The 17,609-nt window shown below is 34.2% G+C and overlaps 1 protein-coding gene across 1 annotated transcript in view; it reads left to right on the top strand.

Moving 5' to 3' along the window:
• Positions 1–17,609, top strand: part of LOC118267569 (connectin) — a 291,288-nt gene that overhangs the window by 254,061 nt on the left and 19,618 nt on the right. Inside the window, exon 5 of the mRNA XM_035581635.2 lies at positions 11,842–11,871. The gene's annotated coding sequence lies outside the window, so the exon portion shown is untranslated. The remainder of the gene's footprint in view (positions 1–11,841; positions 11,872–17,609) is intronic.

Consider the following 17,609-nt stretch of genomic DNA (forward strand, 5'->3'; position numbering starts at 1 on the left):
GGTAGGTGAGGACGCCGTGGCGTCTCTCAAGCCACTCCTCAAAGAGGGGACTTATCGCTGCAATGACAGCGAGCCCATCCCTCGGTTGCGACAGTCGTTGCTGCCATTCCGCCATGAGATCGCGCCGGAGCTCGTCCCGCCACGCACTAATCTGGCGCGGCAGTGGAGTTTCGCCCCGGCGACGCGCGTCGGCGCGCAAACAGAAGACGCGCGCAACCTAACATTCTAAGCCCTAAGACTCAAAATCAATTGCACGCCCCACCAGTTCTAATCATCCAAAGTTTCTCGAGCAACCGTCTTCACAAATATGCCTAATACAGTGTTGTGTAAGTACACAATGACGTAATGCGGTCCCAACGGTTCACACTTGGCTAGTCGATACACCTTTGAAACTTAGTTATTTAACTGTTTGTAAACACGTTTATGCTTGCCTGTTATAGATATGTGTGTTTGTATGGAGCTGAGGTGAATGTAAATTGTATTCGACGTTTACGTGTCTAATGTTTACGTTCTTAATTCGCTTATGGTTTTTGTTACTTCATACAATAACCGAATATAATTTTATTATCTTTTCTTAATATAATTTTGCTCTACACTACGATTTTATCCTGTGTCGTGGTTGCATTTACAAACAACAATTATTTAAAAAAAATCTATTAAACTTTTTAATTGTTGTTCATCTAGATCCGAAAAAACAATTTGTGGATCTCACAAAGAGTTGTTTCTTGTGGAAACCGGACCCGTTGCGCAGCAGCTGGTTGCGTCACCACCGCGTCTACCATACAGTCTTCACTTTTTCAAAATTCGAACCAATCATCTGAATAAAATATAATCTAACGTCGAAGGAAATAACATAATCATCACATTTACAGAAACGTGATAATAAATAATTATGATGAACGTAAGTACAAAGATTTATCACTTTATTTTCCTTAGGGTAGGAACTTAGAACATTGTGAGTATAATATAGAACTCTCACAAAAGTTTTAAAGAGGGGAGTGAGATATAAGAGGGAAGAGAACGAATAGTGTAATGTTCGTAGGAGTGGAATTCCGTCCGCTCATCCGACTAAGATCCCTGCGAAGTATTTAGGGGGATCCATTTTGGGATTAAAGGTGTTTTACTATAAATCTTTAATAAGGTTACCATCTGCTGCTAGTGAAAAAAGTTTGACACAGGGTCATTAGTTATTTATCGATAAAAATACTAAGTTTTAAGATTCTAGTGTAACAATGCCATGTGTCCTTTAAGATAAGTTTTTGAAACTATATTTCCTTAATTTTGCATAAATTTTTTTGTTTGTGAAATACCTAATAACAATTTTTTTATTGCCTAATCTACTAGACCACTGAGAAATAGTTACGTTTATTTAGACTCTCAATCAGTAGCTGTCTTTGCTACTTCAAAACGAGTCATCGAAATTCAGCCAGTCTTCACACAACATGCATTATTATAATATGAAAGACACTAATTGCCGTACTCAAAGTCATTTAATGATTAAATCAGCCCTTAGCTATTGTTGTTGAAACAAAATCATTACTAAAGAATAGTTTAAGTAATCATTAAATGTCTCTGAGTTTGAGAAATAGTAATACTGTCAAAAAACATGCATAACTTGAAAAATATTGACCATAAATTTCACTACACGGAAAAGACAGATTTTAATAATAATAAACAACAAACATTTCAATAAAACAAAGACAAGTTATGGTTCTGTAGATAGTCTCGTAAAGTATGTTCTTTCGAATTCTTCAGATACACAAAAGGAGTTACATTTAGTACGTACACTCTCGTACAAGAACCGTCAATCGCTGGTATAAAAAAAGGTTTTATATTTAGGGATTGGTACCACTGTAAGCGAATAGGAATAGGATGTAGAAAATGATACATGGTATTGATTGAATGACTGACATACAAGAAAAAGAAGAAAATACTGGTTCAAGACAGATTTTATCAAAGTTTCCTATGGAACTGCCTGGGCAACCGGCTGCTGCGTGACGACGCGTGACGTGTAGCGGTTCGATTTCCGCACGGAGCAACACTTTGTGTGATCCACAAATTGTTGTTTCTGGGTGTCATGTGTATATGAACATGTATTTTTGTTACCGCACCGACGACACAGGAAACGTTTAAAAAACTCAATGCAAATATTAATTTCGAAATCCAACGTGTACATGATTAACAATTTTATTTTAAAGGTTACACTCATTTCAGAACTCCATTAATAAGTTTAAGCGTAAACGTAATTAAATATAAAAAGTTGTTCAACAAAGTATTCTAGAAAGTAATCACCGTGAAGCAATGAAAATTTCATTAAAAAGCCACCGTAACACTTCATCACTGAAGCTAAGCTGAAGTACTGAAACTTTCAGAGTTACTAAGAAACTGTCCCTTTCATCTTTCTACCTTAATCACTTCTTTTAGTACAAACCGTCTCTTAGGACCAAATTCGCCAAAGGAGAAATATATAATTTATTCATACTTAGTTAAACTTTACAGTGGCTAGAAAACGCAAACAGCCTGCTTAGCAAATACAACTCCTACCATAATAAACATACTGTTGTCTTTAAACAAACAAAACACGCAACAATTCACTGTACAACCGCACATCAAGCAACTCTAAACCAGTATAAAATGACCTTCTTTACTATGCAAAGTCAATGTATGGCAGGATCATCTAATACTGGCATATTCGCCTGGTATACCATTACTACAATTGTTTTATGTAAATAATAGGAATGTGAGTAAGTTTACATTTCAGTTTGTAACGAAGAATAGTGAGCCAATCCAATTCCAGGAGAAAGATGTGTAGTTTAGAAATTATTTGCGTAGACGGTAAAGAAAACAAATAATTATATTAATAAACAATACTATACGTATTTGAATTCTTGTATTATAATTTCGATCAGAACAACATTTAAAAAATAACGGAACATAAAAGATTACACATCATATAATCTTAGAATGAATTTTTACACCGAGAGAGTGTGGAATTTTAATGAATTCCATTGGTTTTTGGATTTTCCTGGTTTTTATTAATTGAAAACCAAATTTTAACTGGCATTGCTGAATTTAGAAATGTAGATCTGGATCTTTATTGTTATATACTTTTATTGCCACTTTGGTCAATTGTAAACTTGACTAATTAATTATTTTGGTTTTCTCATATCTTAGTAAAGCGTTGCACAAATGCAACGTAATTGGCAGTTATAAGTGGATATAACATTTTAAATCTAGACCTCTGTTAAAAACATAATGTGAGGTTATTGCGCTTACGTCATAAATATCTAGAAATTGAAACTAGAACAGAAAAGTGACACATTTTCTACCACTAAGAATCTTAAAGATCATAATAAATAGATATCATTTCCATCTATTTCTCAAGGCTCTCGTTCATCAATATTCTCGCGTGAAACCTTCTTTTGTTCCGTTACGCCATCCGCTCTCAGTCCGACCAATTTCCATGCAATAAAAATCCCATTCTTATCCAAGAAAGAAATATTTTTTTCTCAATAATAAAACAAGAATAAAACGAGGTTATAGTAAAAAAGAAATTCCAGTATCATAAACTAAACAGTGGGGGTTACCTATCTGTTTACAAGTCCATTATAAGAAGACACGTGTACCAATCCAGATCTGTATTTACAAGAAAAGATTGAGAAGGTCAAGTTATACTGGATTTGGTTTCTAGTTTCTCCGTAAGAAACCACATATTTTACTGTAGTAATTACTATATACATACTGATAAAGGGCGGTTCAACCAGGATAAACGAAATTAGAAAAAGTTATTGCTCATATTGACCAGGAAATTCATGATAATGTAAGGGTTTCTAATCACAGACAAACTTATAAAATTATGTTTTATGGATGAAAATCTTGAAAAGTTGCTAAAAATATTTACAGCACATTTAAGCTACTGTGTTAATACAGTAATACACTATGGTAAAGTTGAATCAACTATCCTATCTTATTGCTGAAAATAACAAAACAAGAAATTCCAATATTTTTATCCACCAACGATCAAACTTAAGACGTTCAACGATAGTACTTACTCGAATGGAAGAAGACATTAAAGACTACACTCCTCCTCCTGAATTTACTACAATCCTCTCTCCTCTCCTACAATGTAACTATTTCAGTTAATACAAAAACATTACTGTTATCCAGTCAAAATGTAATTAATCCTACCTACCTTGTTTTATGGTAGCATCAAAATTTAATTCACCAAATGGCCTCTCCACGTGACACATTGTAAGGTATCTACTCGTAAATGTTTGCATTAGGAGAATGTCTGCGGGGACTTTACAATGTTAGCGGTCTAGATTTAGGTTTCCAGTTTGTTAAGGGCCTGCCAGAAACCCTATTTAGCTCAAGGATAGGGTAATAGGGTACGTAAATTACTTTTTGAAGAGATTATTCCAGGTAGATTTATTGAGTAGACCCTGTTTAGTAAAATACATGTATTGTGGAAGACTAGTATTTTGCTCACGATTTTGTTTGATATTTTTTTATGTATATTGTATATGTCGTCGTCACGTCTTTTATCCCCGAAGGGGTAGGTAAATGTGTCCCGTGGGTGAGTTCCATGTAATAGGGGGTGAGCCTATTGCCATATTCTGAGCACATTTCCAGATTCCTTGTTAGTACTAAGCTGAAAAAAGCCCAGCAATAGTTTACCTGAGACTCGGCTGCTCGGCAGTCATACTTGCGACCGCTCGACCAACGAGGCAGCATAACCTGACCGCTCCGAATCACTGCCATAATCAGTTGCCTATTAAAACTTTCCTTTCTAGTTAGATAACACAAAACCCCATAGGAAACTATTGTTACAAGGAAATTTTTGGGTGACTCCGAACTACGATTCCCCGGGTTCATCAGGGTTGGGTTCAATGTATTTTGTGTTATAACAGCGTTAGTATAACAGTGCTTGGTTCCTGGGTTTAGAAATAACATGTAGTAAAGTCGTACCCGCCCTACGGCAATATTCGTATGCTTTAACATGTAACTAAAATAACATTACTGGTGAAAATTGGGTTTTCAACCTTCACCTAGTTCCTTAGGGAAAAGCAAACGTGATTTTATCCAATGCGTAGTAGACCTTTTAGATTTCATATCACAGTCGGCTGCAGTGAATTATTTTTGTTTTGAATACTCTTGGGCTCTATATTTTTTAGAAGACAGGAGCACGTAGCAGTTAGGGTTCTTCTTTTAAAGGGTGAGAATCATCCAATGACTTCTAGTCGTAGGCGAGGTGAGAGGGAGTGTCAGACTCATACCGATAACAAGCACCCCGTTTCTTTTCCTGCTTTGAGCTGTAGCTCCGGTAACTTATTACATTGTCCGCAGCTCCGGATAGCAGAAAGAAATCTGCGATTGATATTTGCTATACCAGTAGAAGTAAATAGCGTCTTAAAAATATTCCGTTCTTTTCTTGTAGGTTTTATAGGTTTCGAAACAAGGTAGGTTACAGTTTATTCCACTCATGCATAGCAAAGTAAAATGAATTTGTGTTTTATCAATTATGATATTATTATTATCTAATTCTGTAACTCAGCATCACTTACTAAATGTGAATGTGTGGTTTAGTTTTACCACTCGAAAAATTATAAGCATAATCTCGTGTTTTGTAGATAAACTTACCAACAAACAAAATGGGTTTATCTTTTTACCAAACTGCTTGTATCAGCGTTCAGACTTGGCGAGTCCTACACAATCTTTTGGCACACCAAGCCACGTTTAAACCCGGGACCAACAGACCGACCAAAAAACGTTTTTATTTTCGGTTTAAATGTAGTGAAACTAATAGAAAGTGGAACCTGTATAAGAACATTTGTATGCTGATTGGGTACTTCGGCTAAAAAGTAGGGTATCAGTTGCTTCGCTACTAAATGGTACTTTTTAGTACAATAGTATACTACTTAACTGTCGTTTGTACTATTATTGAGCTCATTTGTTCGTTTGAACTCTTTTAAAGGAATTTAGCAAACGATTTTGGTACGTGACTCGTGTTCTTTCATTTGCATAGTCAGGTCTGTATTTTTGGAAGTATCTTTAAATAGCTTTAAAGCTTTAATCTTTCAAGTAGAGTTTCTTCGTTACAACGGATTAGGGATATTATGAGAACGTTTAGAGTTAAAATGTGTATGAAATATTAAAGTTTGGGATAGTGAAATATCCCTTATATTTAGTTTTGATTCTGTAACAAAGTTTATTAAAATGTTTAGTTCTTTAATAAAATGAGTCAAAAAATATAAATATGTAGTTAAAAGTCGAAGAACTAATGACAAAAAAGATTACTAACCTTTACTATTGTCGTCTTATTCTTTTACAATACAACTGCAAGCTCTTTAAATTGAACGCTTTTAGTAAAAGGTTTACCAAAAACACTGGCAAGCTTAGCAACCGTATAATCTGCTACGGACGCGTAGCTCTCGTAGCAGCTAGAGCTACGCCGTAGCCGCAGCGTAGTCCGATTTCATACAATACATTAATTTCTATTTCAATATAGGATTTGAAATCATAGAACCATGTCTAATGGAAACAGGTATTTCAATTCAGAAATACAATAATATGTTTGAAGTTAGAAACTATTAGTTTTATGATATTTACAAAATATGAATGGAGGCGATGAATTATTATTAGGAGACTTAATATTAACAACATTTGAATGTTACGAAATGCATACAGAGGTATAATTAAGCTTCATAATCCGTATATTACCGAGTATGAAAATTATATTTAAATAAAATACACACGATAGTAACAATAATCCGTCTGCTTAATTAAATTGTGTAAAATTTACTAGGGTTTCTCGATTAAGGTTTAATCGGATTTATATCGGTTATCGATGACAATATTAGCTTATTCGGGCTCAATACTACATTATACACGAGCACTTTGCTTACATTATCGGTATATTAAATAACCCACGAATTTTATACAGGTCTATAATATTGAGAACAGTCCCAAAATTTCCATTATATTCTACTTTATTTATATTCAGCAACGACATATAAAATTATCTATTGACAAATAATAATTATTAATAATCCCCGATTCACAAATCACTATTAATTTGTATAATAAGTATTTTATCAATGTAACTGCATCGAAAACAGGTTCCATCAAACGTTATAAACTAATAAATAAATAATTATGAGGCATCAATAACATAATTAGTTCCCATTAATAATGCAAACGGTACAAGCAAAATATCAACTAATTTGGGATATAAACCACCCCACATAGCATTTCGAGGTTTCATAACATCAAATATCCAATTTTAGAAACATTATAATGTGGTTTCCTTTAAATTCTGAGCATCGAAACCCATTCACGCCATTATACTATTTATACAAATGAATATAAGGACCATAGTCCTTCAATGAAGCATGAGTTGAAATATTTCTAGTAGGCACAGAGGCTTTCCTACCGAAACCGTTATGGTCTAAATATGTGCTTAATAAATCATATTTATGGGAGAATTTTGCGTTTAAGTGTTTTAGAGTAATAATGAAGTGTAAATGTATGAGTGAAGTTGTTAGTTAACTTGTATCTTATCGCATTGGGATTAGATTGCAAGTTGTGTGATTGATGTAGTACTAACTTCGGCTCGTGTGAGGGATGTTCGTAGTTTATAGTATTAAGGAAGTTATATGTTCTAGCTGGTGATGTGAGTTGATGAATTGTGTGGATTTTATATCAGTTTTATTTGTTACGTTTGATTAAAACTTGTATGTCTATAAGAAAATAAGTATATTTTCTACTTTTCTCTTCATTAAAAAAAATATCATCACTAAGATTTTCTCTTGTGTCGTATGCGCTGTTACAAATATAAACATTACACAAGGTGTTGATCCGTGCAGGAATCGACCCTGCACCAAACAACATTGAACAATCGTACCATAAAATAATAATCTGCAAAAAATATCCCGCCCTCAACATTTTTCAATATGGGGATGCAATTTTTACGATGCATATCAAGATTTCACCCCAAATCATCCCCTGTTGGGAGTCTTAGGGGTGTAAAACATCTTTATTATTAGGCCTAAAGTACAGGGTGAATAAAGCTAAGTGGGATAAGTAAGGGTGAGGTTTTTTTTGTGAATTATTAAACTTTAAAATTTTCTCAAAGCAGCTGGCTCAGTTTACTTTGTTTTTTAAGACTGTAGGGAATATAAATGTTCTACTTAAGGTACCACCTTGTTTGTGAAAACAAGTGTGGAGTAAAGTTTATTATTGTGAATTTGTACTCATAATTTATGTTATAAATTATGTTTAACACAATGTAGATAATTAAATTAATAAAAAGCGAATCAGAACGTATTCAATTCTTTATAATCACAGAAAATTGGCGTTTTTTAGTCCGAAACACCAGAAGCGTTACAAATGCGTTGCCGACCTTTTGGGGGTTGGAAATTTACGGGTTGTTGGGGAATCACGGATTGGAAAGATTAGAAATGGGGGTAATAGGATCTCCGGTAACCTCACTCACACAACGAATTCACGCAAGCGTTGTTTCACGTCGGTTTTCTGTGAGGCCGTGGTATCACTCCGGTCGAGTCAGCCCATTCGTGCCGAAGCAGCTCTCCCCCACTTAACATGCTGGATTTAAAAAATATTTAGTTTACAATCAGAAAACACAATAATTCAGCCAAGACTAATACACCTAGTCACTCCAACACCCTCATTCTATTTTTTTTTACCTCACTCAGAACAACATGCTCAGTACTCTCAAGGGATGTTTTAGGTTCCCCATATACAAGCCATGGGTTATTGTGAATCACAATGAGCTATAGCCGAGTGAAAAATGTATAAGCGCTTTTAGCAATCATGTTTTTTTTTTGTTCTTTGAAAAACAACCCTACCAAGTTCTTTTGAGGTTTATGGTGATTTGTAAAAGGGATTTTATGGGGGAAGTTGTTTACGGAGAGGTGTTTTAGTAGCAAATTGGCAATTGTGGTCGAGTGATTATGTATTTATCGCGATTTTAAGTGGTTATTTGAAGAATATGTCCGAAATGTTTTATGGCTCTGTGTTGACTTCTGTGGTTCTTAATATATGAATGAACGATTATCAAATCAAATAAAATTATTTTAGACTAGCTTTTGCCCGCGACTTCGTTCGCGTGGAATAGTGACTTCCGGCAAATTTTTGGTTTTAACCACATAGTTCCCGATCTCGCGGGATCTCTTCAAAAATGAGATGTGGAAGATATTCCAGGGAACTCTTCAAAAATAAAGGCCCGCCATAATGAGCTCTGCGTTTGAATTTAATAGATGTATACTCACTTAGGGCATTGAAAAAATAGTTTAAAAACGGACTTAAACTAAAGAAATATTATAATCTTTCCGAACTTAAGATGAAAACTAACTTAAAACTAAAGAAAGCTACGAATTACGAATTTATAACAATTAAAAAAGAAATTATATTACAACCTATCCTCTATGCTATAATAACCAAGCTTAAACTAAATAATTTAAAAGAAACGACGAAATCTAATCTAATTAATTTATAAATTAGACTTTTACAGACAATTTTATTAAACAAACTAACTACAGTAACTACTAATAATAATCGATATCAAACTAAACCTACGTTAAATAGTTTAACCAGAAAACCAGGAAAACCCAACTAATAAAATTATTAATTGACAAATACAACGAAACCAATTTAGTATATACGAAACAACAGGACCACTATTGTTCAATTTCGTACTTATAGTACGGAATTGAACATGCGCTGTTTTTATGTCCGGAATAAATTAATTTTTTATTTTTCGATTTTTGAAATAAAAATCCTATGTCCTTTCTAAGGTTCTAAACTATATCTGTACCAAATTTCAACCAAATCCGTCAAATAGTTGCGGAGATTATTGGTATAAGCATAGAATAGTGTTCGACGATTCTTTAATTTCCGGGGAGGCGGCTAACCTCCTTGCCGGATTAATTGGGATCTGGAGGCGAAAGTTCTCGCGGACGTATATAGGTTACGTACGAAACTCCACTGCCGCGTCAGATCAGTGCGTGGCGGGAAGCTCCGGCGGGATCTATTCGTGAAAACCGCATCCAACTCGGATCAGCCGTTTCTGAGATTAGCGCGCATAGACGCAAACAGACAAAGTTTCAGATAAACAGACAAACAGACAAAAAAAAAGTTAATTACATTTTTGGGTTCGACATCGACATAACAATAACCCCGGCTATTTTTTTTATTTTTATTTTCAATGTACAGACAGCACTTCCATCTACGATTTTATTATATGTATAGATAGACTAGCGCGTAAACACTTACCATCAGGCGGGCCGGGTCCTTTGTTGGCCGTGGTATAAAAAAAATATTTGTCATAATGAAGATCCATATGACATTTTATGATAATCCACAAAAATACCATTCTTTATTTCTATTAATTTCGTTTAATAAAATAAAACAAAGCAATACCCGTAAGGTATGACATTTCCATTAACCTTTTAAATCTATATTTATACATCTTTATTATTAGGCCTAAAGTACAGGGTGAATAAAGCTAAGTGGGATTAAGTAAGGGTGATCTTTTTTTGTGAATTATTAAACTTTAAAATTTTCTCAAAGCAGCTGGCTCGTTTTACTTTGTTTTTTAAGACTGTAGGGAATATAAATGTTTACTTAAGGTACCACCTTGTTTGTGATAACAAGTGTGGAGTAGTTTATTATTGTGAATTTGTACTCATAATTTATGCTATAAATTACGTTTAACACGATGTATTTTACATAATTACGAAAAAAAGAATCAAACAGTATTCAATTCTTTATCATCACATAAAATTGGATTTGTTTATTATTAAGCTTTGAATGTTCAGTCACGTCGAAACACCAGAAGCGTTACAAGTGCGTTGCCGACCTTTTGCAGGTTAGGAATTCACGAGTTGCTGGGGAATCGGGGATTGGAGAGATTAGGAAGGGGGAGTAATTGGACCTCCAGTAACCACACTCACACAATGAAGGCGTTGTTTCACGTCGTTTTTCTGTGAGGCCGTGGTATCACTTCGGTCGAGCCAGCCTATTCGTGCCGAAGCAGCTCTCCCACACTTAACATGCTGGATTTAAAAAAAAAAATTTAGTTTTACAATCAGAAAACACAATAATTCAGCCAAGACTAATACACCTAGTCACTCCAACACCCTCATTCTATTTTTTTTTTACCTCACTCTGAACAGTATGCTTAGTACTCTCAAGGGATGTTTTAAGTTCCCCATATACAAGCCATGGGTTATTGTGAATCACAATGAGCTATAGCCGAGTGAAAAATTTATAAGCGCTTTTAGCAATCATGTTTTTTTTTTGTTCTTTGTAAAACAACCCTACCAAGTTCCTTTGAGGTTTATGGTGATTTGTAAAAGGTATTTTATGGGGGAAGTTGTTTATGGAGAGGTGTTTTAGTAGAAAATTGGCAATTGTGGTCGAGTGATTATGTATTTATATTTTAAGTGGTTATTTGAATAATATGTCCGAAATGTTTTATGGATTTGTGCTGACTTCTGTGGTTCTTAATATATGAATGAACGGTTATCAAATCAAATACAATTATTTTAGACCACGGTAAACACTTACTATCAGTCGAGCCGTGTGCTTTGTTGGCCGTGGTATAAAAAAAAATATTTGTCATAATGAAGATCCATATGACATTTATGATTATCCACAAAAAGACCATTCTTTATTTCCATTAATTTCGTTTAATAAAATAAAACAAAGCAATACCCGTAAGGTATGACATTTCCATTAACCTTTTAAATCTATATTTATACGACTTCAGCCCTACTTGCTACAAAATAATATTAATAATATCTCTTTTTTTCTTTGCAGGTTTAACCTTCAACAGCGCTGTGAATATAGGTAAGCTATTTACTTAATATTATAAAAATGTTCTTAAGTACTTACTTAACATATGCTATATACGTACTATATTATACATACAGATATTACAAAGAAACATTTCACACCCATATAATTAATGTTTGTTTGTTCGAATATTAGTACGTCAATGACGGTTAAAATTGCTGAACGGATTTTAATGTAGTATATTATATACAGGGTATGAGTATATGATATAACCCGCTGGCAGAAGCTAGTAGCTTCAACACAACAAAAAATATCTGCAACAATAATTTCAAAATATTTCAGCCAAAAATGTTCAAATACCCGAGTCACATACTAACGTTAAACAATTACATAGTTACCGGTTTGGGCAACCACGTCCAACGTATTATCGGACAGTGTAATACCAGTTTCTAATATAAAATTGATTTCGGCTGAGCGAGCAACGTTCCGATCTTCCTGATTTTGGACGTCATCCAACATTAATACTGCATGCGTCTACTTTTTTCGTCCGTGACATACATTTTTATGACGATTCCTGACATCGTGGAAATTTCTCGAATAAATTTTTGCTTATCATATCTCTTAAGGTTCAGTTTCGATAAAAGATTTTGGTGTGATAACGTTTTTAGTTTTGAATTTCATCTTTGTTTTCCTCAAATTACAAAAATATATAAACATAATTATAATAGGCTTATAACATAACTGAAGATTAGACGATGCTCATTCGCTTCATTATACAGGGTTATATTTACTGTAACCACCCCATAGAACTAATTACTGTCATCAAATCATCATGAACAACTAACAAAGTTCATTAAAAAACTTTTATTAATTTGACTTTTGAGTGCCCGACCCGGGAATCGAACCCGAGACCTCTTGTTCGGCAGTCGCACTTACGACCACTCGACCAACGAGGCAGTCAATTCATTAAAACAACTTTTATTAATTTTACTTTTGAGTGGTAGTGTAACACTACTACGCAAACACAACACACATACAACAACATTAAATGAATGTAATCTTGATTTCCTTTGAGGTTCTCCAACTTTAATTCTATTTTAAGATATTATGTTTAGTTAATTATTATTAGAATTGTAATTTGAATTCAGGTTATAACATCAAAGCTAACATAACCTTGTTAAGCCGGAAAAAACATACTTTCTGATGTTGATATTAATGTTTTATTTTAAGTACTGATTAGGAAAAAAAATGAATTTTCCACTGCTTTGTATATTTTACTGTCATTTTATATTGTGTAACTGCTATTCATTAAACTGGACTGCCTCGTTGGCCGTAGTCGAAGTGCGACAGCCAGGTCTCTGGTTGGAATCCCGAGTCAGGCGAAGGTTTTTCGAAAATTTGTCAGTTGAAAATTTACCTACTACATGCGACTTTTATCATAAATTAATTGTGAAAAACGGGTGTACGATGTACAGTGGCATTACGTACCATAATGTGCACGTCTGCCTACCCCTCCGGTGATAAAAGGCGACGCGATAAAAATAAACTGGACTCATAACTTCGAATATTAGTTCGACGTCACAAAAGCAAATAATATAATAAGAGTCACAAAACATGTACGAGAAACTTCTACATATTTTACACAGTCCAAGAATTCCCATATTGAATAGAGACAACTTTTATGGAACCGATTTACTTAACTCCAGGCAAGTAAACTAACTTAGCGTCATATATCATCGGCTGGCTTGATATATATGTAACGACATTACCAACCTTCATGTTTATTTATTAGGGTTGGGCCTACCAACTATTTGTACAACGTATACAAGGTGTTACAAAAATCCTAGTAAGGGTATGGCTTCTTTGGATCATACGTTGTATAGAAGGAGAGTAAAATACAGTGATAAATGTCACTACCCCTTTTTTCTCTTATTTACCATTGGATTATATGATGATGGAGAGAGAATTGAGTACATTTTTTCACTATCCTTACACACCTCTGGTGTTTAGGTACCGTAGCGATGGGCGGCACTGATCTCTGTGAAGTGATCCACCAGCTTGTTTGCTTCCTATTCCATAAAAAAGTGTCATAAAAATTGATTAAGGGAAAGGCAAAGAAGTAGCATTATCTATTCTTCTTGAAATTGGAACCTTATAAACAGCGATCTCCAACCAGCCTTCCAGAAGGTTATACCAAACTGGCCGTATTATGTAAAGTAGATCCATAGTCCTGCAAATAACTGACACGGGTTGTTGATGCCGTATTTTGAAGGCATATGGTTATACTAAGTTCGTCAATTGGTGTCAGCAAAATTTTTGACTGTGTATTAGTGTGTAATATTCTGATTGTATTGGCTACACGGTTAGCACGATAGCTGCTGCCGCGCAACGTGTAGCGAGTTCGATTCCAGCACAGAGCAATTCTTTTGTGATCTATAAATCGGTTCTGGTGTTTGTATGTTTGTAAACGCACTTACGATTTTATTTTTTATTACAGGAAAATAACAATAAGTGGGGTAAAGTTTTCTTTAAAAATAATAATAAAAGACATCAACATGTTAACATGTTTTTTAGTATTGTGTTTAAGTAACGTATGAAAAGAAAATTATGATGTCACTTTATAGAGTACTATAAAGTTATAATTATGGTTTTTATACCATTTGTACAATACAGTTTGGGCTTAAATTATTCAAGAAGAGAGTTATCTTTACACCCTATATACATTTCCATTTCCATAGGTTGACATAAATTTATTAAATGGTTTGTTCGGTTCTTCGAATCGAATATTGGTTTGTAAACATTCATCTGTTATTCAATTGAAATTCAATTACATTTTTATGGGCAGTTCATGTTAATTTCGTACAAACAAGCCACGGTACGAATGCTGAAGATGGTCGTTTGTGGTGTGACTTTATATAGAAACAGATTACAGTGTTGCAAATTCGAATCTATCTTTATGTTGTTAAAGTTCATTTTCAAATGTTGGACTCGTGTTGATAGAAATTTTATGTATAAAACTTGAAGCTAAAGCTGCACGTATGTAATAGTTAATCTACTTGAAACATTAACGTTATTATGTAATAGCTTTGCCCGCAATCTGATGTATTCAAAGTAAGTATTTGAGTAACTATTTCAGACTGAAAATAATTAATGAATTAAACCTGGGCTTATAATTTCTAATTACAAGTTTGAAATCGCCAACCCTCATTGAGCAAGTATGGTGATACTCAAACCTTCTCCGTGCGAGAAGAAGCCTTTGGTTAACAGTGACCACTCTGTTGATTTGTGTGATGTGACCTTACCCAATTACTTGCCTTTTGCAGTATATTATTGACGTGTAAAAGTGTTATTTTATGACCTATTTACAGAAATAAATATCATTTATTTATTTATAAACAAATCAAATATAAAAAGTAATAAGAAAAATTACACGACGAACATTTAAAGACAGTCTAAAGTCTATGAAGGCTATATAAACAACATTGTAAGTTTCAATGGATATCATTTCCCGCGGCAAACATAGCCTTTATTGCTTTGATATTCACTTGACTTGGAGATAAAATTTACAAGGAGCGTAGATACGGCATATTTTATCAAGAATTTGTAATATTTTTTTCGAATTTTTTTCGGCGAAAAGATGAAAAGAATAAAGGCACATATTTAATCAATAATTTCAAGCAAAAATTTATAGAAATCATGAAACTTAGTTAGAAAAAAATAAATCGCTTATATAAAACTAGGAGTACAATACTTTCAAAATAAACGAAATTATCTGGAATATTATTTCAATATTTCACTGTATGACAGCACAGCATAGTTGGTTATAAGCTCGGGTTTGATCCATGGGTTAGTTGGACATAAAATATGTAATACCATCACACCTGTTATTCCCCAAAGACTTCCTACTACTTATTAATCCCTTAAACTAAAACAGAAGTTTCCAAAAAGACAGCTTTAATCCCCATTGTACGAAATATATTATTATTATTCTAATATTTATTGTGTTTTACACGAGGATATATAATATATGGAATGTCACTACGGCTTAACAGAAGACCGGTGTAAAATAACGCTTCCGTGTGAGTAAGGTTACCGGAAACTTAATGCCATTTTACTAAAACAAATCATTTTCATCTGACCAAAGGTCTTTTCGTGCACGTAGAAGATTTGAAAATTAATCACCGCTCTTGCTTGGATTTGTGATTTCAAACTTATAATTAGAAATTGTCAGCACAGGTTTCCTTGTGATGTTTTCCTTTACCGTTTATCAATGGTGTCTAAATAATCTTATAAGATACATACAAGTTAGAAAATGTCATATTGGTACTCGCCGTTGGTAAGTTTCAAACCTGTCATGCATGAGAAGTCTTAAAGCTCCGGGCCACAACGACACTAAAAAAGTAGAATATCCAAATACAAACTTACTCGATATTATTCACGAGCGTTCCTTATCCAACTGAAATGAGTCGATTCGGGAAATTGAAAACTAATATCAAATGAAAGTTTTCATCCTATTTCGCGTGTAAGCGGTGAAAACAATACTCAATGAATACAAATTGGTTCTGTCGTATATTTTAGTATCTGAACCGAGTATTTTTGTGCACTACATACATTTTTGTACCGTGTTACCCAAAGTGTGAATAAAATAGAAAAACAGTTGGATGTTTTTCTGCATGTTGTAAATGTGGTGTTTATTTTTTGAAGCGATCAAACTGTTGTGGTGGTCTTTGGTGGGACACTGTGGTTATCAAAGAATTTTTTATTTGCTTTCAAAACGTTTGACGGCTGTAGAAAATAAATAGAACCACTTTTTCACAGTTGGCCGTATTGGTCTATGTGATTCGGACCCAAAGACTTTGCGTTTGCATCGCATACACACACAATAGTATGCAGACATGATTTTAGTTTTCAACGGCATATTGGTATAGTCACGTCGCTCGGAGGACTGATGGCCGCTGGGCCAGGAAGGTGACCGAGTGGCGACCGCGGACCGGAAGACGTAACGTGGGCAGACCTCCCACTAGGTGGACCGTCGACATCGTCAGAGTGGCGGGGAGCCAGTGGATGCAGGTGGCGGCTTGTCGTTCCACGTGGAGGACTAAGGGGGAGGCCTTTGTTCAGCAGTGGACGTCTCTCGGCTGATGATGATGGTGATGATGATGATTGGTATAGTAGAGATAAAGTTAATAATAAAATCCCTTCAATAGCAAAGAACACAAATAGTTCATAACAATACCAAATTTTTAATTAACTGTGCAAAATGAAGCCTGTTCTAGGTGCCATATTGAGAACAATTTACGAACGAAACCTTAATATAAAGCAAGGTTTTGAAATAAGATATTATTTGCAATAATAAAGCGCTTTATATTCTCAAGCGACACACCTTTAATTTAAACAGAACATTCAGCGGAAAATTATTAACACACGCTTGGAGTTAATTGCCTCTTTACAACTGATTTTAAATACAAAGCCGTGTGTTTTTTCTTTAAAAAATGCATTTAAAAATGCAGCCAGCAATTGCCTTTACTAGAATTAACAACGCTCTTGCATGTCGATAGTTTTTTAACGCAACGGTTTTATTTAAAATTCTTGCAGTTTTTTGCTCTTTCGTGCGCCTGACGCTTTCACTTACCTAATTACGCTTTTTAAAGTTAATACTCTTTGATAAGAAATTCAGTTTTGTTTAAAACATTGTTGTTCACGCTATGGAAGGTGAGCAATTTGTTTTGTTTTGCATACTTACTGTTTTAAAGGATTTATAATAAGTGTTAATTAACGTGCTATCGAACCAT

This window comes from Spodoptera frugiperda, chromosome 6 (assembly GCF_023101765.2).
Source record: "Spodoptera frugiperda isolate SF20-4 chromosome 6, AGI-APGP_CSIRO_Sfru_2.0, whole genome shotgun sequence".
Taxonomy (NCBI): Eukaryota; Metazoa; Arthropoda; class Insecta; order Lepidoptera; family Noctuidae; genus Spodoptera; species Spodoptera frugiperda.